Source organism: Chlorocebus sabaeus, chromosome 10, assembly GCF_047675955.1.
Source record: "Chlorocebus sabaeus isolate Y175 chromosome 10, mChlSab1.0.hap1, whole genome shotgun sequence".
NCBI classification, from domain to species: domain Eukaryota; kingdom Metazoa; phylum Chordata; class Mammalia; order Primates; family Cercopithecidae; genus Chlorocebus; species Chlorocebus sabaeus.
The window spans coordinates 100,490,537-100,509,401 of NC_132913.1; the positions used below are offsets into that span (position 1 = coordinate 100,490,537).

At 32.4% G+C, this 18,865-nt stretch overlaps 1 protein-coding gene across 14 annotated transcripts in view; it reads right to left on the reverse strand.

The window, feature by feature from the left end:
* The window catches only part of IKZF2 (IKAROS family zinc finger 2), a 163,128-nt gene that overhangs the window by 69,778 nt on the left and 74,485 nt on the right, over positions 1-18,865 (reverse strand). The gene's annotated exons all lie outside the window — the stretch shown is intronic.

Here is an 18,865-nt window from a genome sequence, read left to right on the forward strand (position 1 = left end):
TCATTGCCATTCTACTAAATGGGTGAAAATGATACATAAAGTAGAATAGGGTTCATCATCAAATGCCATGTTAATACATACTGTGTTCTATGATATTTTAGTGAAATGTCATGGAAGTGAAGATAGCTCAGGAAAACTCTAGGTAAACAGAATGACTCCTTATTTCTGCATACATTTGTTTCTTTAGCTTAGACATTTGCTTTTTAACAAGTTTTTTAATAATCCTGGTATTGGCTTTTGAGTCTGTCACTAAGGCTACTAAGACTGAGATAGGATTATGGAAGAAACGAGATTAAATATTGCTTAACACAGTGAACTATGCCTCCTCTTAATTTAATGATCATTATATGTACTTCATATTCTCTGTTTCTCATCAGAGTACTTGTATAAACCTGCTTCTGAACACAGCAAGAGAAACAATTCAGGATCTTAATCCAGCAAATGTCTTTGACATATGAAGATACATTGTCAAGGCAAATGTTCTAAAATCAGACTAAACACATATATTCAGTTTAGAGCTATATAAATGTAGTACACAGATCTCACACGCTCTTAAGTTACTCCGCTTGTTTTTTCTATCTAAAAAATTACCTATGGAACATGCTTGAAAATCAAAGTATTCCAACTCTAATCTATGCACACCAAAAAGCAGCTAATCACAGGAATGGCATAGCATGCATGTACACACTTGCCACTGTTAAGAAATTTAATGCGTTCTGTTTGCTGTTTTTGGATCATCCCACAGAAAAGTTGGAATTTTGTTAGCACAGCCTTCATTCTGGATTGCTGACAGTCTTTTCATAAAGCAGAAACGAGGTTTAAGTGAGTATCAGTTTTTTATCCAGTAATATTGAAAATTTCTTAAGAAGTCATATCAAAGTTACTAAGCAAAACAACTTATTTGGTACTACTTGAGTAGAGGAAATATTTTCATAAAAAGGAAGTAAGTTCTTTTCACTGCCATTGTTTTCTTAGAGAAACCACACAGTCTGTGATTTGTCATTAGTACTTATCACAAGAGGGTGCACTATCAAAATGGCTCTGTGGCAGAGGAGTACTGGCATTATAATCTTGAACTAATTATTTAAACTGAGTCTCATGTTTGCAAAGTAGACATGAATTCAGATAACTGAATAAAGTTCGAGCAGAACAGTTTAGGTATAAGAGTGAGGACAGCGAGGAACTTAGGTTTAATTTCACCATGTCCTTTATAAAATGGGGATGATAATGGTACCTATTTCCTATGGTTGCTGTGGCATTAAATGAGTAAGTACAGGAAATGCGCTTATCTTTTATTTTTTTCTGGACATATTTTTTTCTATGTTCTATTTCATAAGGTTTTTGTGAAGCTCTATCAACTTGTAGTATATAAACCACACTGAGATCTACAAAGTGATATGCATCCTTCCAGGACCCATTTCTAACAGAGTACCAACTATATTGAGTTTTACCCTACTTACAAATTGGTACTGCCTTACTGGTTTTTAAAAAGAGTTGGGACAGTATTGTATCCATCTTTATATTGCCAGCATGCTCAAGAATGTTGTGGTATATAGGAGATGTTGAAGTAGTATTTACTGAGATGTTCTACTAACTTAAGAGTTTTATTGCTTTAAACTTGCTTTGTATGTTTAAAGAACCCATAAACATGGCAAAGAAAAAACAAAAAACATAAAGAATAAAAATTAAAAATTAAGTTCTTTTGTAATCAAGCTCACTATCTTTCAGGCCCTCTCAAAAGCAACCAGTACCATAAGTTTCAAATTCCAAATAGTCTGAATCCATTTTATAAATGTAGTGTAATTTGTTCGTCCAGTTCATCATTGGAAATTCAAAATTATTTCTTGCTTCTTTCTATTACAGACATTATTTTACAATACCACATAGTTCTGTTAATCTGACAGATTAAAACTCGTATTTTACTACGGTTTTTAAAAAGCATTTTAAAATTATGTGTGAAGTTAGACATCTTTTTCTATGTTGAAATGTTCTGTATTTTTTCTCAGAATTGTTTATCAAAGTTGTCTGCCCATTTTTCTATTAAGTTATCAGTCTTTTCTCACTGAATTTAAATGCTCTTTATATACTAAGGAACTTAGCCCTGTGTTTATGATGTGTTTTGCAAAAATTTTGGTTTATCTCTTTACTCAAGGGCATTTTTTTGGCATATAAGCTAATTTCACATGTTGAATTGTTAAAGCCTTCAGTTATGGCTCTTGGATTCTATATCTTGCATCAATAGGTTTTTCTATAATCTAAGTAATTCTTCCATGATATTTTTTCTGGTAAGGGAGACTTTTAAAATCAATGTAAAATGCTTTTGGTTATCCCATATAATGCTATATTCCATTCACAATTGTCATTTAAAATTAAACTTAAGAAGAAAGAAAATCATCGAAAAGTGTAATTTTATACAGCATGACTTTATACCACCTAGTGTGCATAAAGTTTATCAGAATTCCATTTCAGGAATGAAGAAATACATAACTGAAAGTGTAGTTTTAGAACCTGAAACTATGAGTCTATTAAATTTCAAAATAGCTCAGAATTATGAAGAATATGACTGACATTACACTACTAAATTATCTTTTTACCTACTGAGATTAAAACTTAACATGAAACAGATAAAATGTGATTTTTAAAAGTATGAGATTATAAATATAGTTAGAAGTTTTTCTCTATAGGAGAATATACTTCAAATAAATACAGAAAAAATGTATATTTTGCTAAAACCTAAATAGACAAGAAATAGTAAGCTGTAGTAATCTCTTCTCTAACAATACTATAAAGAAATATATGTTTATAATATATGAATGTATACAATTTTGCTGTACTGATAGAGTAAATCAATAAAGTCCAACACATTTTAATATACATATGTCATAGATTAAATTTAGCATTTACATGGTGTGTATATACAAACAAAATCCCAGTGTAACTAACTAATCTTTAACCCATCTCACTACAATTAGGTTGAAACTCTAGAATAAAAAGCAATTATTCTTTGAATCTTAACTATTAAATAGAAAAGTTTTCTCCACTCATAGAAACTCTCCCATGGTTTATTTTCACTATTTAAGATGTTTTTAATTAATGTAGAACACTTAATATTTTAATTTGTTAATGATTAAATGTAAGTAGTAAACTTAAGTGTACTCTAAATTATAACTTATATATTAAGACTTTTGTTATATTTGTAGCTATACTATATGATGCTACAACTATTGAATTACAGCTATTAACCACTGTACAATAATATTCAGAGTCCTTTAGTTTTCAAATATTTGAAATTAGACTTACAGGAAATTTCTTTTACAATTTGGTAACACAAAGACATTCTCATAAATGGGCTATAAAGATGAAAACTTGTTCATTTGAGTAAAATGAAATCTCACTGTTACAATTCTCAATACCAAGAGTTATTTTTCAAGCTTGTTTCTCTGATATGAAATAAAGAATGTAAAAGTTGGGCATATTTGTGGAAATGTACACACGTTATCATATGCTAATAAACAATAATGACTTAAGTTAAAAAGAATTTTGCCAGAACAAATTGTTAGCAATGAAAAGAGGATATGAAATAAGATTTTAGTTTTGATGATAAAGATGTTTCTTATACTTCATTTGTAATGGCACTTCCATTTAGCATTTATATTTATAACTGTTATATCCATATTTTAGTAGACTCAGGTTTGTGAACACATGGCAAGAATAAGTTAATAGAAAAAAACTGTTACGATCAAGTTTATGTAGAAAAAGCTTTGAATATATTTCAGGATAAAAAGTGCCACATATTCTTCCAAAAAAAAGCTTCAGGATATAAACATTCTTATGAATTCAAGCTTTTCCCCTCTTCTTCTTTCTGCTTTCAAAATATAATTATAAACACTAGAATGTAAACTTGATGCCATAAAAACAACTAGTTTAATCAATTCCATTTACAAATAACAAGAAGTAAAGACACTTGTACAGATACTCTCTTTTTTAAAGTGACTTTCAAGCCAAACAATTTTCAATTACGAAAGTTTCTTCAGTAACCATTCTAGGCTCTCTACAATCAAAGGTTTCACAATAGTCCTTGCTTCCAGATACGTAATAGTGAATGGACAGTTACACTAGACTTGCCTTTAATTCACTAATACGGTAATAAAAGGATAACTGAATAAAAGCCTTTACACAGGTAAACAGGTATAGATCATTGTGGAAAAAAAGGTAGAATATAAAACCAAATGGGGCAAAATCATGTTATTCTGTGAAGCTATTAAAAACAAATTAATTTAATCCAATCAATGCTATGATGGACATTTTCTCTGCCACCACTGTACTTGAAAAAGTTAAAAAAATAAAATAAAATCCAAATTTTACTCACGTAAGAATGAAAAGGACAATAAAATGCACAACAGTCATTACATACATTTGTAGACCTTACGTTCAGTCATAGAACTCATCTACCTTAGCCAATAAGGAACAAAGATAGCACTGAATTCTCTTTAAAAATCATTAAACCAGTAAATATTTATTAAGTATCTACTACTTGCCTAATATTCTGTCAACAATGATAGTAAATGTTTAAAGCCTAAAGCAAAAAAATAGTATTAACTTAAATAAGAAACCCATATTAACAGAAGAGTATGTACTCCAAAAATGGCCATAAAAGAGTTCATGAGTAAGAATACAAGAAATATTTTACTAACATATGTAATTTGGTTACATAATAAATCTATTGAACTGAACAAGATGTAAATGTGAAAAGGCACTTATTTATAACTTGGACATTTTACTTTACTACTTTTTACACTATAACTTCACAAAGTCACCCATCTGTGCAAGACAGCATATGATTTTGCAGTCTGGCAATTTATTTCTTTAATTATATGAATTCTCAATTTTTAAAAATTTTAAGAAAGAGATCACTTTATCTGCATAAGTATATTAATTTTGAATTTTCAAATTAAGATAATAAATTCTGCCCTCATCATTAGAATTTGATTTTCACAAATAATGCTATAATTTTTAAATGTCAAGTTCTGGAAACACCATACATAGTAATCAGAACTGAAAATATCAGTAAGACTTTTTTAATATACATATTAAACTTTCTACAACTTAAAACTTTATTATTAATATGACCGGATTCTACTAATCTACAAACAAGTTAGTCAAGTTTCCTAACCAGGAAAATAACGCAGAGGGATTATGGTTTATTTTCTCTACTTAAAGTGATATATTTATTGATCTAATAGAGTATAAAATAAGCTTTCTAGTTTAATTTCTATGGAATTAGTGACTTACATTTGTTTAGTTGCCAAAGTGTGTATTTTAATTTTAATTTTTAATTTTTTAAGGAAGTAAATATTATGAGAATTAAAGAAATATCTTTCTCACAGTGTGGAATAGAAGATAAGAAAATAACATTCTTAATTACCAAATGGAAAAAAAATGTATTTCAGGTGTGATGTGTAAGTGGACTTTTTATATGCTTGGTTTCTGTTCCCTGAGAATTGAAGTGGGCACTTAAGGGATAACTTATAAGCATGAATGTTTCCCAATCTATGCCAGACACTTGAATACGTATACCAGTGTTACGTATACCAATGAAACCAATATGGCTATCTAATAATTTATTGAAGTTGCTTCTGCACTAATATAACTCTCTCCCATTTAAACTTTCTAAACAGAAACACCAAACATTATTAAATCCACATTAACATCCCAACAGCTGTTCAAATAATGTGTTAGGAAAACAAACTGCCTTCAAAACAGTGATGTAAAGCCCAATTATTTACTAAGAATTTACCAACAGTCTAAACAATTAAAGTAAAATCACATCACAACAAAGGTATATGCAATCATTTTTTAATATCCTCAGCAAAATTTCACACAATATATTTGTTCCTTTTGACTGCAGATAGGGAAGTGGATGAGTCTTGAAAAACAGCTTCTTCACAACATCCTTAAAGAATTCGTTTTAGAAATGGTTGGACATGTCCAGACACTGGTGTCACTAAGCTGCAGTTGAGCCACTTCTGGGTAGCATTCTAAATCTGTATATCATATCACTTCACTTTTCTCTCCATCCTCTTTCTTCTCTGTTCAATATAGCTATATTATGTATTTCTTAAACCCACTGGAGTTACTCCAGATCAAGACAGTACTGATTTCTGAAATACTGTTATTATTCCAACAATAGTGTAGTAAAGTTTCCCTGCACCTAAAGGCGGAAAACCAGGGTCTCTGCCACTTCTTCTGCCGTTTAACTTGTTATGGGACCTTGGGGTATTTGTTTATCCTGACGCAGCCACTAGTACCATCTAAACTATGGGGGTAAGTAACACTTGATGTTCCTGAAAACAGCAGGCTAGATAAAATAATCTCTGGTAGACTACAGATTTAGAATCCTTTTAATGATAATAGTAACAATAATGATAATAATAATAGAAAAATAAGACAGTTTTTATGATTTATAAAATACTGACAAATTCTTTTTTGATCCTCAAAATGACTGCATTGTAGGAAGGGCAGCCACAGATAAACACTGAAGCATGATTGTTAAGTGGCTATTGAAAGGATACAAGTTAGTAAATGTGAACCTGACAGTAACTCAAGATCTTTTGACTCATAGCCTATCCATCCTTCTATGACATGATACTGGCTCTCCAATGAAACAAGTAACTGACATTAGTATTATATTCAGGACAAAAATCAGTCATAGGCAAACAGTTCTTTTGGTAGCTCTAAAACTATATCCACCAGTTGAAGAGGATACCAGAAATTTAAGTCTAGAATGGTCAGATAAAGAAATGTTAAGTTTCCATAAACCAAACTATTGAATTACGACTTTCTATCAAAACTGGGATGCATGTCTCACTCAAAACAACTACCTCCTAATTTTAAAATTTGCTTTGGTGTTGTCAAGGGTATGTCTATGCAGTACACCTAGTTGCTGAAGAATCTGTCAATATTCAATCTTTTCCTCCTCCTCTCTATTTTTTAACATTAATTTCTATATTCCTTGTCATGCTATGACTTATCAGTGGTAGGTCAAGGCAGTAATTTGAGCAGTAAGTCAGTATTATCAATTTTCATCTCTAAACCAATAGTTTCTGAAGGATAGCATTTCAGGATTCCTTTGTGGTCATGTTTGACAGTCTTGTGTCAACTACTGATAGAATGATAATAAAGACCAAAAATTTTCCTCCCTACTTTCACGGAAAAAAAAATTGTAAAAGAATGGAGAGCAAAATATCTAACTTCCTGATGATCCTCCACAATGCATGAAACCTTATATAGCATGCACATCATCGAAACACACACCTTTATTACCTAGCACAGTAGCACCATTGTGGCCCACAGATGGAGTTTCTATTTTTTGGCAGACAACTAGTTTATGAGAACTACACAATGCAGAGAAAATAAACCTACTTTAAATAGAAATGCCTCAGCCAAACAGCAGTCTATTCCTTTATCCAATGAACGATTTCATTTGCCAAGTCCTAAAGGTTCAATATCTTCTGTGTCTTGCATATCCAACTGTTTTTGCATCTTCTTGGGCAATACAACTACTTTAAGATCCCCATGACTTCTCACTTGGAACAATATCAAAAACTTTCTAACTGGTCTCTTTTCTTCAAACTTTTGCCATACTCTTCTCCCTCAATTCATCTATATTCAATTGTTAGATTAATCTTTCTATTGCAGAGTTCATATTACTCTTCTAAATGTCTTCAAGGACTGCCTAATGCCCACACATTAAATACAAAGGCACTGGTGTGGAATTTAAGGACATCCAAAGTGTAGTCCCATCATATCCCTCAGCCATATGTCCTATGAGTCTTTTAGTTACTCATACTTTTTCCAGCCAAACCACTGTCCTCAGTCTTTGTGAAGCACATTTATACATCTCTACTTACTGGTTTTTGTTTTTGATTTTGTTTTTTTTCCCAAGCACCTGCTTTTATTTTCTGGGATACTTCCCCTATTTCTATAAAAATTAGCACATCATTAAAGGATCACTTATATGTTACCTTTTTTTGTGAATGTTTTCTGAGCAAAAAGTTGTTCTCCTATGAAACTTACGTCACCTTACATTTTCAGTGATTTCATCCGAACATTTGCCTTACCGCTACACTGCATACAGTGTAAGGTCCTTGAAAGGTAATACTGCCTTTATTCATAGTTGTAAAATCATCCTATCCTTACATATATGAAGCACCCAATATGTATTTATTGAACCAGTGCTGCCGATTTACGTATGATATTTCTCTTTTTAAATTATGGAGATTTCACATAAATCAAACACGTGTGATGAATAAATATAACAACACAGATTTAGGTTTTAAACACAAATCACCAATATCAACATAACATTAATTAAAGAACCACTAATGACAGGAAAGAATTTAGGTGTATTTTTTTTATATATATATATATATATATATCTCAACTGAATAAATTACAACAGCCACTCTACGAAGTACGTAATTTTATCCTCATTTTACTCAAAATCAGTGAAGTAACATATTCAATTGGTATAAATATTCCGAGTCAGAGCTGTGACTAGAACTCAGAACTGATGACCAAATTCTTGCTATTTCCCTATGACGCCAAAAGCACAGTAGCTAGTAGTAGTTAGTAAAGAAAAAAACAGATGTCAGTATGTTAAAGAATGATACCTTTGAATCAGTGTATACAATCTGATATGTTTTTTGTTCTACAGTGGAATACAGGTGTAGTAGATTGCCAGTTTGAGGTAAAGAGAAATTTGTCTGAGTAAGTCTGTTTTGGAAGAAGACCAACTTATACTGCCAAATTTCCTGAGCGTGGATTTTATTTCATATAAGAGCAATCTACTTTGAACTGGCGTTTGGCAACCATCTGCTTAACATAACTGTGGGAGGCTTGTGAAGCAAATTACATTGTGAAATTATCTCTTTAATAAGAGAAGTACAAAATTCTTAACCTAACTTCTGTAAGAAGTAAAATAATTACTATAAGATCCAGCTGAGTGGGTATGTTCCCAAAGGGACCCGCAAGGATTCCCAGAGGTCACTAAGGACGCTTAAACGAGGTCAGAAGGCAAGGCTGCTGGCGGCTAAACAGAAAGAGATAAGGAATGGAGCAGGGTTTCTATCACTGGGCAACGGCAACAGAGGGAGGAGCCAAAGCAGTGCAACACACTTCAGCAGCTTTACTGGGTCTCTGAAGTGAAGCAACAGGGGAATCCAACAGCTTTCCATACCCCAGGTTCAAATATCCTTGGGTCATACACATTGAGATCAAGGCTACAAAATTTCTTTCCCTGCTGTTCTTCCATAAACACTGTACTATTGGTCTGAGTCAAACAAACGGAGTCTGCATTTGGCCCTGAGATGCAGGATTGGCCAGTTAGAAATTAATAACCAATAAATCTATCAAGTAGTGAGAAAGAGAAAACTTGTGGTGATTAAGGGGAATTAAAGCTAATTTTGATAGATCAGAGCCAGATACTTATTTTCCACAACATAGCAGCAGCAGTTTTTGTTGTCGTCGTCGTTCTTTACAGTGCTCATACTAGCTTCCTACTTCTAATGAATGAATGAACATTTTAAGTAGGATTATAGAATGCATATAATTAAAGGCAAAAACATTTACAAAGCATCCTATGAAGTATTTAAATCATGGAAATACCAGATTATAACATCTGTGTTTAAATGCTTACATATACAAATGTTAGGAAGTCACTTGCTGGCTCCCTGCTTCCTACTGTAAAAAGTGAAGATAATATCCTGTACATTAAAACTGTGAAGACTGGAAAAGCATGAAATCACTTAAAGCAAGCAACATAGCCCTGTGGTTAAAGAGCAAGGGCTCTAGGTCCAGTGCCCTGGAGTTTAAGGCCAGGTTCTTTTACTTATACATGACCTTAGGAAACCTAAGTTTCAATTTTCACATCTATAAAATCAAAATAATGACAGTAGCTGCCTCCTAGGGTTGTCCTGAGTATTAAATAAAATTGTATAAACAATACACTTGGAACTTTTTGCTTCTTATTAATATATCTATATGAAAGCATTTCATAAGTATCAACATCAAACAAACATAAATCTGGGGTTATGTTTACTACATGGAAGTACAGGGAAGATGCAGAAGGCTTTATGAAGGAAATGGCATGTAAAATAGTACTAATAAGTTGGATATAACTTATATAGAAGGAGAACTAGCCAGCACTCAAGATAGGTGCAAGCATGAAGAGAGGAAAAAGGCATGAGTACATGTTGGTTGTGAATGACACCATTTTTTCCAGAATGGATACAATCATTGGATAATATATAATAGAACATATTCTAAAGCCACAGAGCATTTAAAATTGAGTAAAGCACAAGAGAATTAATGCTTGAATGGCAACAAGACAGATATATTCCCTGCTTTTATGGCACTAGTGAAAGGTATGCATATAGATATATATGTCTATCTTTTTATATATAGAGGCAACTATGCACTGTAAAATATTTTGATGAGAAATACAAGGACTCAAAAGCCTCACACCACCACATCAGAATATTCAGCTACTATAAAACCTCAGTGCAAAATATACAGCATAAAAAAAATCAAGAAATATTCTCACAAGATCACTAACTCAAAAAGATAACTTCTCATTGTAAGTAGTTACTTTAAGCATGCCATCCTTGTATTTGTGAACTGAAGTCTTGATTATTCAATGAGTTATCTGTCTCCATTTCTAAATGACCATCTAAACAGCTTTCTAAAGCTCATAACTAAAGTATGTGAAACATATTAAAGTGATGACTATGCACCATAGAAAGCAAAGTAGACATATAAGGTATAGTTGAAGGGCATATAAATGACTTTCTTTTAACACTTGTGTATGTATGGTATTACATTAATCAGATGTAAGAGAGTTCCTTATCCATTTAAAAAATACTTCTTTTAGAATATTTGATGTTTTCTGGTCAGGTAAGTAGATCAAAATTTATACAAACTGGGTTTTATTTCTTCTATTAACTGGTGATTTAGCACTGAAGATCACATCTATGTCACCTGGAATTGTACAAGTTACCTTCTAAGAGGCTTAGCTTCCTTTTCTGTGAAATAAAGGTAATGCTACTGATTTGTGCAGGTAAAATGCTTAAAAGCCTACCTGCCTGAGGTTAAGGATCTTAAGATCCCTTCAGTCTACGGTAATCTATGATTACAGAATACAACCAGATTATTCTTTAAGTTTTACATAAATAACTATTTGTATAATTGGTAACAGTTATTGGTCACTATTATAAGTAATAGTATAAATTTATTTATACAAAATCTGTTCCTAGGTTTGGAGTTTGGGTAAAGATCTACCTTTTAGATCATATATTTGAAACCTCTGTGCATGCCTAATTTTATGTGTTCAGGTGTTTCTGAGGGTCACAGGTAAGAGCATGTTTAAATGTGAATGTACATTTATACATATGCATAGTAATATACTGGACACCTAGTTGGTATGTGTGCAGGATGTTCTTTATTAAGCAATAAATGTTAGCTACTTAAGCAAAAGATAGTGCAATGTGATAAATGTGCCATCCCCATGTGTTTCCTTCAGTTGGATGTTGGCTAGCATCCAGGAGGGAGAAAAAAAAAAAAAAAACATACTAAAAACTTTAAAAAGAAAAAAGAAGTGCTACAACCTTCACAAAAAGCATAAAGTCCTTGACTCAAATAATGTTATGAAGACTCTTTTGAATTTTTCTTTTTTTTCTACTTTGTCCCCGTCAGGATGTGAACCCTGCCATTATGCATGGCTTGCAGCTGTTTGCGAGTTTCCTCCCCATCTGGGACTAAGAGGCAAATTGCAGGTTTCCAGGGAGGGGAATGCTGTTACAGTAGGGATCACCTCAGCACTTCACATGGATTGTGCCAAGCCCAGTGATACCAGCTACCTTGCTCCCTGGGACAAGCTAGCCACCAGGTTTTGTACTCTTTGTTACTGAAAATATGTAAGGCATTAGTTTCAGAAGCCTAAAGTCTTTCTTTTCTTAAAGGCTATAAACATACGAATAATCATTAAAAGTTATTTTAATCTTCCACCTTTAAAATGAATGCAATTATTTCAGGAGCACAAGAATGCCCGAATCTACCTTTTTGTCACTCTCATCTTCCAAAGCCCACTGTCTTCTTTCACGTTCCTAGCAGGTTGCCTTTGTTCAAGGCAGCACATGCTTACTAAAAGCGCCTCTCATTCCATGGAAGCTGTCAGCAATTACTGCAATGAACTTTAAATCTTTTTCCTCTAACTACTGTAGTATTCTAGAAATAATGACACAACTTCTCACTGCTTTAAAATGTCAAGCTGACCACTCAGAAATTCAAGCTATGTTTCTCCAGGAAGGTCCAAATGATAAGACATTTTATGTGCCTTCCATTTTATCTCCTGTTCCATTACTACACTGCCTAACACCTTCACAGTATAGCAACACCTCCTGGGACAAGCTGAAACCTAAATGAAACACAAAAGCTGCAACCTGAACAAAGTTAGCAATACGTTTTTGGCAACAGCAAGCTGTTTTTGTCTTTTCTTTCCTTGATCTAACACTATCAGTTGAATTAATTTTATTTTCTTCCTCATAGTGCTATTTCTAAGTAGATTAAACCTATTGCTTGACTAATTTACCTAGTGGCAAGGTAGCCTGCCTTTAAATGTGCAATATTTTTAACAATAAACACCTAGCATACTCCATTATTTTCATGCATTTTGAGATTAAATTTATATTCAAATGTCTGGTTTGACTTTTATACTCAGAGGGAAAAAAATACCTTTCAGAAAGTTGAACTAACTTCCTTAAACTCAGGAAGCTTTAAACTTCCAGCTGACAGAAGAATTATCAATTTACAAGGTTAATATGAATACCGTAAAATCCTGAGAGTTTTTCAAATAATATGGAAAACACAGGACATATTTTAACTATGCTTAATTATGGGAAAGAGACATCCATTATTAAGAAAGAGATCAAGTAAGTCTTAAATGGCATTATCTTTAACTACATAACAGAAAATTAAATTAAGGAATAGAATCCTGAAGAATAGCTTTTACAGACAGAAAACTTAGCTTCTTCCTTCACATATTAAAACTCCTGTTACGACTACATCTAATATAAAAAGAATGTGGACTTGGGAAGTCACTGGATTGTATTCCAGGATCAGGGAATTCACTGATTTTCAGGATACCCTCTTCTCATCATCACTTTCCCATAATAACAGAAAAACAAATAAGCAAATCAATTTATCAAATACCAATTTATAGAGTATAGTATACATACTAAACACTGCTAAGTATTGGAGCTATAGGGCTAGACAAGACAGGCACGACTTATAGTCTGGTTGGGGATAGAGACAATCCTAACAATGTAAGCAGTTCTCAGACAAGGACAGTACAGAATGCCAGATGGGAGCACGGTCTCAGTGCAAAACACAGTGTTTGAGGGTAACTAAAAGGAAGAGACAGTAGAGTCAACGACGGTGTCCAGGTCTCTCAAAATAATACTGCTGGAAAAGAAAGGCTTAAGGTCCTTAAAGGTTAAAATCCAGGGCCAATGGGACCACAGGAATTTATTATTCTGGGGGCTAGTTTTGTGAAATTGGTAGTAATGGAAGGAACAAATGAACAGAGGGAAAAGTACTAACATTTAGTGAAGGTGCATTTAGTTGGGCATCCTTCAACATTAGCCATTTAATTACCAAACAAATCTTTCCAGAAAGTAATAGTTTCATTTTATACAAAAGGAAACTAAGGATCAGGACCACATCACAATGTTGAATAATACTGTGTGTCTGAACCAGTCAAACACCTTCATAATGTATATCATTGGCTATAAAGGAAACCAAGTTGGGGGAAAATGCTTCTACAAATACGGGAATTCAAAGTCTTTTTCCATTAATGGGGCCATTTATATTTTACTAGATACTATACAAATAAATACTTATTAGTAACTGATATCTGAATATTATGGAATAAAAATATACAACATTAAAAAACACAAGCTCATTTACAAAGTAATATGCAAACGAGTGAAATGCAACAAAATAAATAGAAAAACGCAAAGAATCTGTAGAGAAAAGGGAATGGAATGCAATGAGTGAGCCTAACAACTGGGCTTTTTACACCCAGTTTCAAGGTGATAAAATGAGTGTTCATTCATTCACTCAACAAATATTTATGGGGTAAGACTTTTGTACCAGACACACTGCTAAGCACTCAAGATACAGTAACGATCAAGCCATAGTCCTAATTTCACATTCTGTTTATATTAGGTGGAGACAAGAGGAGTCACAATCCTATTACAAGTATCTGTCTGTGTGGAAGGAGGGGGTTAGTATAAAGGCAGAAAATTGGGAAGAAGGAAAGCTCCCAGCAATTCACTCAAATTCCTGAACTAAGGACTTAGCTCTACCATATATCCCTTTATCAGAAATAGCATCATTTCATTATGGTTTTATAGATCTGTACTTTTGCTTTTATTATGTAAACAACTAACAAAGCAGAATATTTACTGTTGAAAATACACATGTCAGTATCAACTGGTAGTTCTCACTAATAATTCTTAGGTTGTTTCCACCACAAATATAAACAAAATTATATAACTGTCTTTTTTTCACTATGAAGGTAGCCCTACAATGCAAGCAAAACCTAAAAATATTAAAATGAAACACACACATACACACACACACACACACATTTTTGAATGAAACCTCTTCAACCCATTATAGTCACCATCATTAGATACAAGATCGCTATGACAAGTAATAGAACATTGGTCAAAAATAATAGCTTGTTTAAAATTTCTACATGCTGATAATAGTTGCAAGCTTTCACTATGTTGCCATATTATCAGTCTTAATGAAATTCACTTGTCAGTTCTGTTTCCAAACAGTGAATTCTCGCCCTGCATGACAGGGATAAAATTAAAATCTCTTTTCCCAATCAAATCAGCTAACGATGAAATATAAGAAAGGAGTAACTCAGAAATTTCTGTCACTAATTGGTCAAAAAAAGATTAGTTTTCAGATTCCTTTCCTTTATTTATTTATTTTTTCTGTTTCAACTGATGATCTCCCTAAATGTTACTAGTCAGCTAATTCTTTTCTTTAAAAACTCACTTTGTCACCAGCAAATATATCGAGTAACACTCACTGAAAATACATAGTGTTATACAATAGTAAGGAATAATGCAGTAGACAGTTTACAATCTGCAGATTTTATTATCATTATCACTCGCTGGGTATTGAACTTATCCCTATAGTAGAATATGTCACCAAGCAGTTCATCCAAAGATAGAGAAGGCAAAGATACCTTTCTACAGACCGACTTTAGTAACAAACTTTTATAAGCCTTAGAGTATTTCAGCACTCTTGAAAGTAAGTCTGTTAAGAGAAATGACCATATTTATTTGTTTCCCCATTTATAGGGCACCTTATCAAGCCTTGCATATTAGGTACATTAAACTTTATATTTTCCAGTGTTTTTATTTTAAGCTCTTGCTGAAAACTGTTAAACATAGCAACTCAATAAAAATTAAGTATGGCCTAGAAGAAGAAATAAAAATTCAACGAAAATGACACATGAACATGAAATGTAAGGCACTGAAACCCATTCAGTTAGAGACTGAAATTATGCTGTTTTATAAATTTTATTCTGCTTAAGCTTCTTCAATACTCTCAAATGATGGCCAATCAATGTTTCCTTTTTTCATTCATTTAATAATGCATAAATTCAGTAAATATTCAGACAGAATACTTATCCAGTACAAGTACAATATTGTCTCGGATGCAAGAAGGCAGAAGGTTTACAGGAATAGATGTAAACATTTTACTTAAAAACCTTAAGGTCTACTTAATATGTCATAAGTCCACATTCTTCGTGATTTGGGGGAAGTGGAAATGAAGACTGTTTTTCCAGTCCTTGAAAAACATCACAAATAAAAGTTAATACAAGAAGCTACTATAGTTAATCTGGTACTAAGAACTGAGATACAAGAAACCAATCACTGAACTAGAAGTAAGATTCCCAGATTCTACGATGGTTAGTGATGGAGTTCAATGAGTAAAAGTGGAGGTAAATGTTAGTGTCTCAGTTTCCCAATAAATAACCAGAAATAAACTAACTCCATAAACACAGAAGAAGTATATAAAAATTAAACAGAAAACACTTCCAGGGAAATATTAAACAAATGATAGTATCCATTACTGACATGATCTATTTTTCATAAATATAAAAATGTAGAGTACGACAGAATTATTCAAATGCTTGATAGCATGTTACACCTTTGAAAGATGTAACACTACAAGAAAAACAGCAGAAAAATCAACGTACACTTCACCTTTCCAAAATGTAAAGCATATATTAAATATATAAAATGAAAATCAGGGAAGTAAAAGCCATGTTAACTTCTAATGAATCAGAAGTCCATAAAAACTTATAAATAACATAATCTTTTTTTTTTTTTTTTTTTGAGATGGAGTCTTGCTCTGTCACCCAGGCTGGAGTGCAGTGGCGCGATCTTGGCCCACTGCAACCTTCGCCTCCCTAAATAACCTAAATTTTAAAAATTCAGAATGATGTGAAGAATTATCTCTAAAACAAAATCCAGAAGTAGAAAAAACTAAATTTCAATTTCACAATCCCTGGGATCTAGAAACTTGTACCTATTTGACCCAGTTCCTATAATCGTTTCCCTGGTCCCTTGAATGTATTTTACTAACCTCTCAAACTGAGGAAAGTGACAATATTCATTATTTTGTTGTAAATATTCAGAGCATTGATTTAAATATACAAATGAAAAAGAGCAAAAAGAAAAAACTTTGAAGAGACACATCCATCTCGAACTAAAAACATGAACATGGTAGCAGTATTTTGCCCTTGACTTTTTAACCCCATATAATACTAAGTCAAGGAAAATATATTATTCTGACATGTTTATAACTATCATATAAAATCAACTATCACCTAACTACAGGAATGTGTTCTGAGCAATGTGTCGTTAGCTGTGAACACTGTCAAGTGCACATCACAAATCTAGATAGGATAGCCTACTTCATACCTAGGTTGTATGGTATATATTGCCTGTTGCTCCTAAGCTACAAACCTGCACAGCATGTTACTATACTGAATATGTAGTCAATTGTTACATAATGGTATCTATATATACACAGAAAATGTACCTTAAAAATATCCTATTTATAATATTATGGCATCACCGTTGTATATGTGGTCTATCATTGAAAACTCATCAGGTATGCACATGACTGTACATATTTATGTCAAATATTAAAATCCAGATGGAACATTAGTTAGAATATACAAAAGCCTAACAAAATTCTTAAATCCAATCAATGGATTATGCTTACACACATATTTCTTAGAAGACTGACACTGCATTACCACATAGAAGCTGTGATTCAAATTTCACTAAGAATCTAGATTCTGTTCTGTACTTTAGTTTTTGCCAAGTTTTGCTACAGTAATAGAATGCCAAATTTTCTGCAATTATTTCATTTAGGAAAAAACCTCCTCTTATACATTCTATAAAAATTTGATTCATCAAGCCTTATTGATATGATGATGAATTTATTACAATAGTATTTAAATGGTTATTGAATGTAAGCCTAAATTATTCAGGCTAGACAGACAAGTATGGATCCTGAAAAGGCAGTTTGTTTTCTTAAAACCAATTCTCAGTTATTTCAGATTTCAACTATGTGTGTACTTTTCTAGAAGACAATTCTAAAGTGGCTTTCAAACTGTTCCTTAGCTATACATTATACAGATACTGAGACAGTCTCACCAAAAGAGAAATGCTGAAGTCTGTACTATCTTATTTTGTTCAGTTAAAGTTTTGTTCTGTTCTGCTGGCTTAATACGGCCTTATCATTATTTCAACATATGTCCCATTCCCATTTATTAACATTAAACATGAAATAGTAAATCTCACTGGGGAAAGTTTTCTAAAAGCTAATCCCTGCTTTAGAGAAACAATCTATTGGCACATGCTGTATGTATTTATGTTCATTAGCAAATTGGCCATTGCAATACTTAAAATTAGGGTGTCAGCTGAAATATTAGGTTGACACCAAAGTAACTGTGGTTTTTGCCATTAATATTTAAAATGAACCAGGAAATAAATACAAATTCCAAGCACTTTCAAGTTATAGTCAGTAGAAAAAATAAATATCTTATCCTATATTCGCGCTCCCCCAATGTGGGTGTTGTCATAATGTCATTACTAGAAGTTTATTTTTTAAAGTGACACAGTTTGCTCCAAATGTCGCCTAAATAAATATTATCAACTCTCATTTGAGAATCTGAATACAAGTATTAATTTTCTGAGGTCACACAGAAGTTTTCTTTTAATGAAACTAGTATCCTCAAAGTAAACATTTGATTAATTTTTCATTAATTGATACATACTGACATAATAACCACTAAGTAGTTTATATTAAACACAACCAGTGCATTTTAACCATGTTCATTTGGGTGATAAATGAAGATAAAACATTTTCATATGACCTCTATCTTGATATAATTCAAGCACTGACATACAAACTAAAGAATAGGGAAAGAAGATTTTTTATTTTTCTCTGCCTGGGAATAATATTATCAAAGAACTCATAAAATAATCATAAGCAAATACTAAGAATACACCACCACCAGACTTTACCAAATTTAGGTTAACGGCACACAGCAAAAAGCAGAGCAGATAAGGCATCACAGAAATTCATATACATATTTAAAACACAGACACACTAATGACTATGTTTTTAAATCACTATTTATAAAAAAAAAATGTTTGCACAATGCTTTCCTACATATCATTTAAACTAAAACTGGATTTTTTTT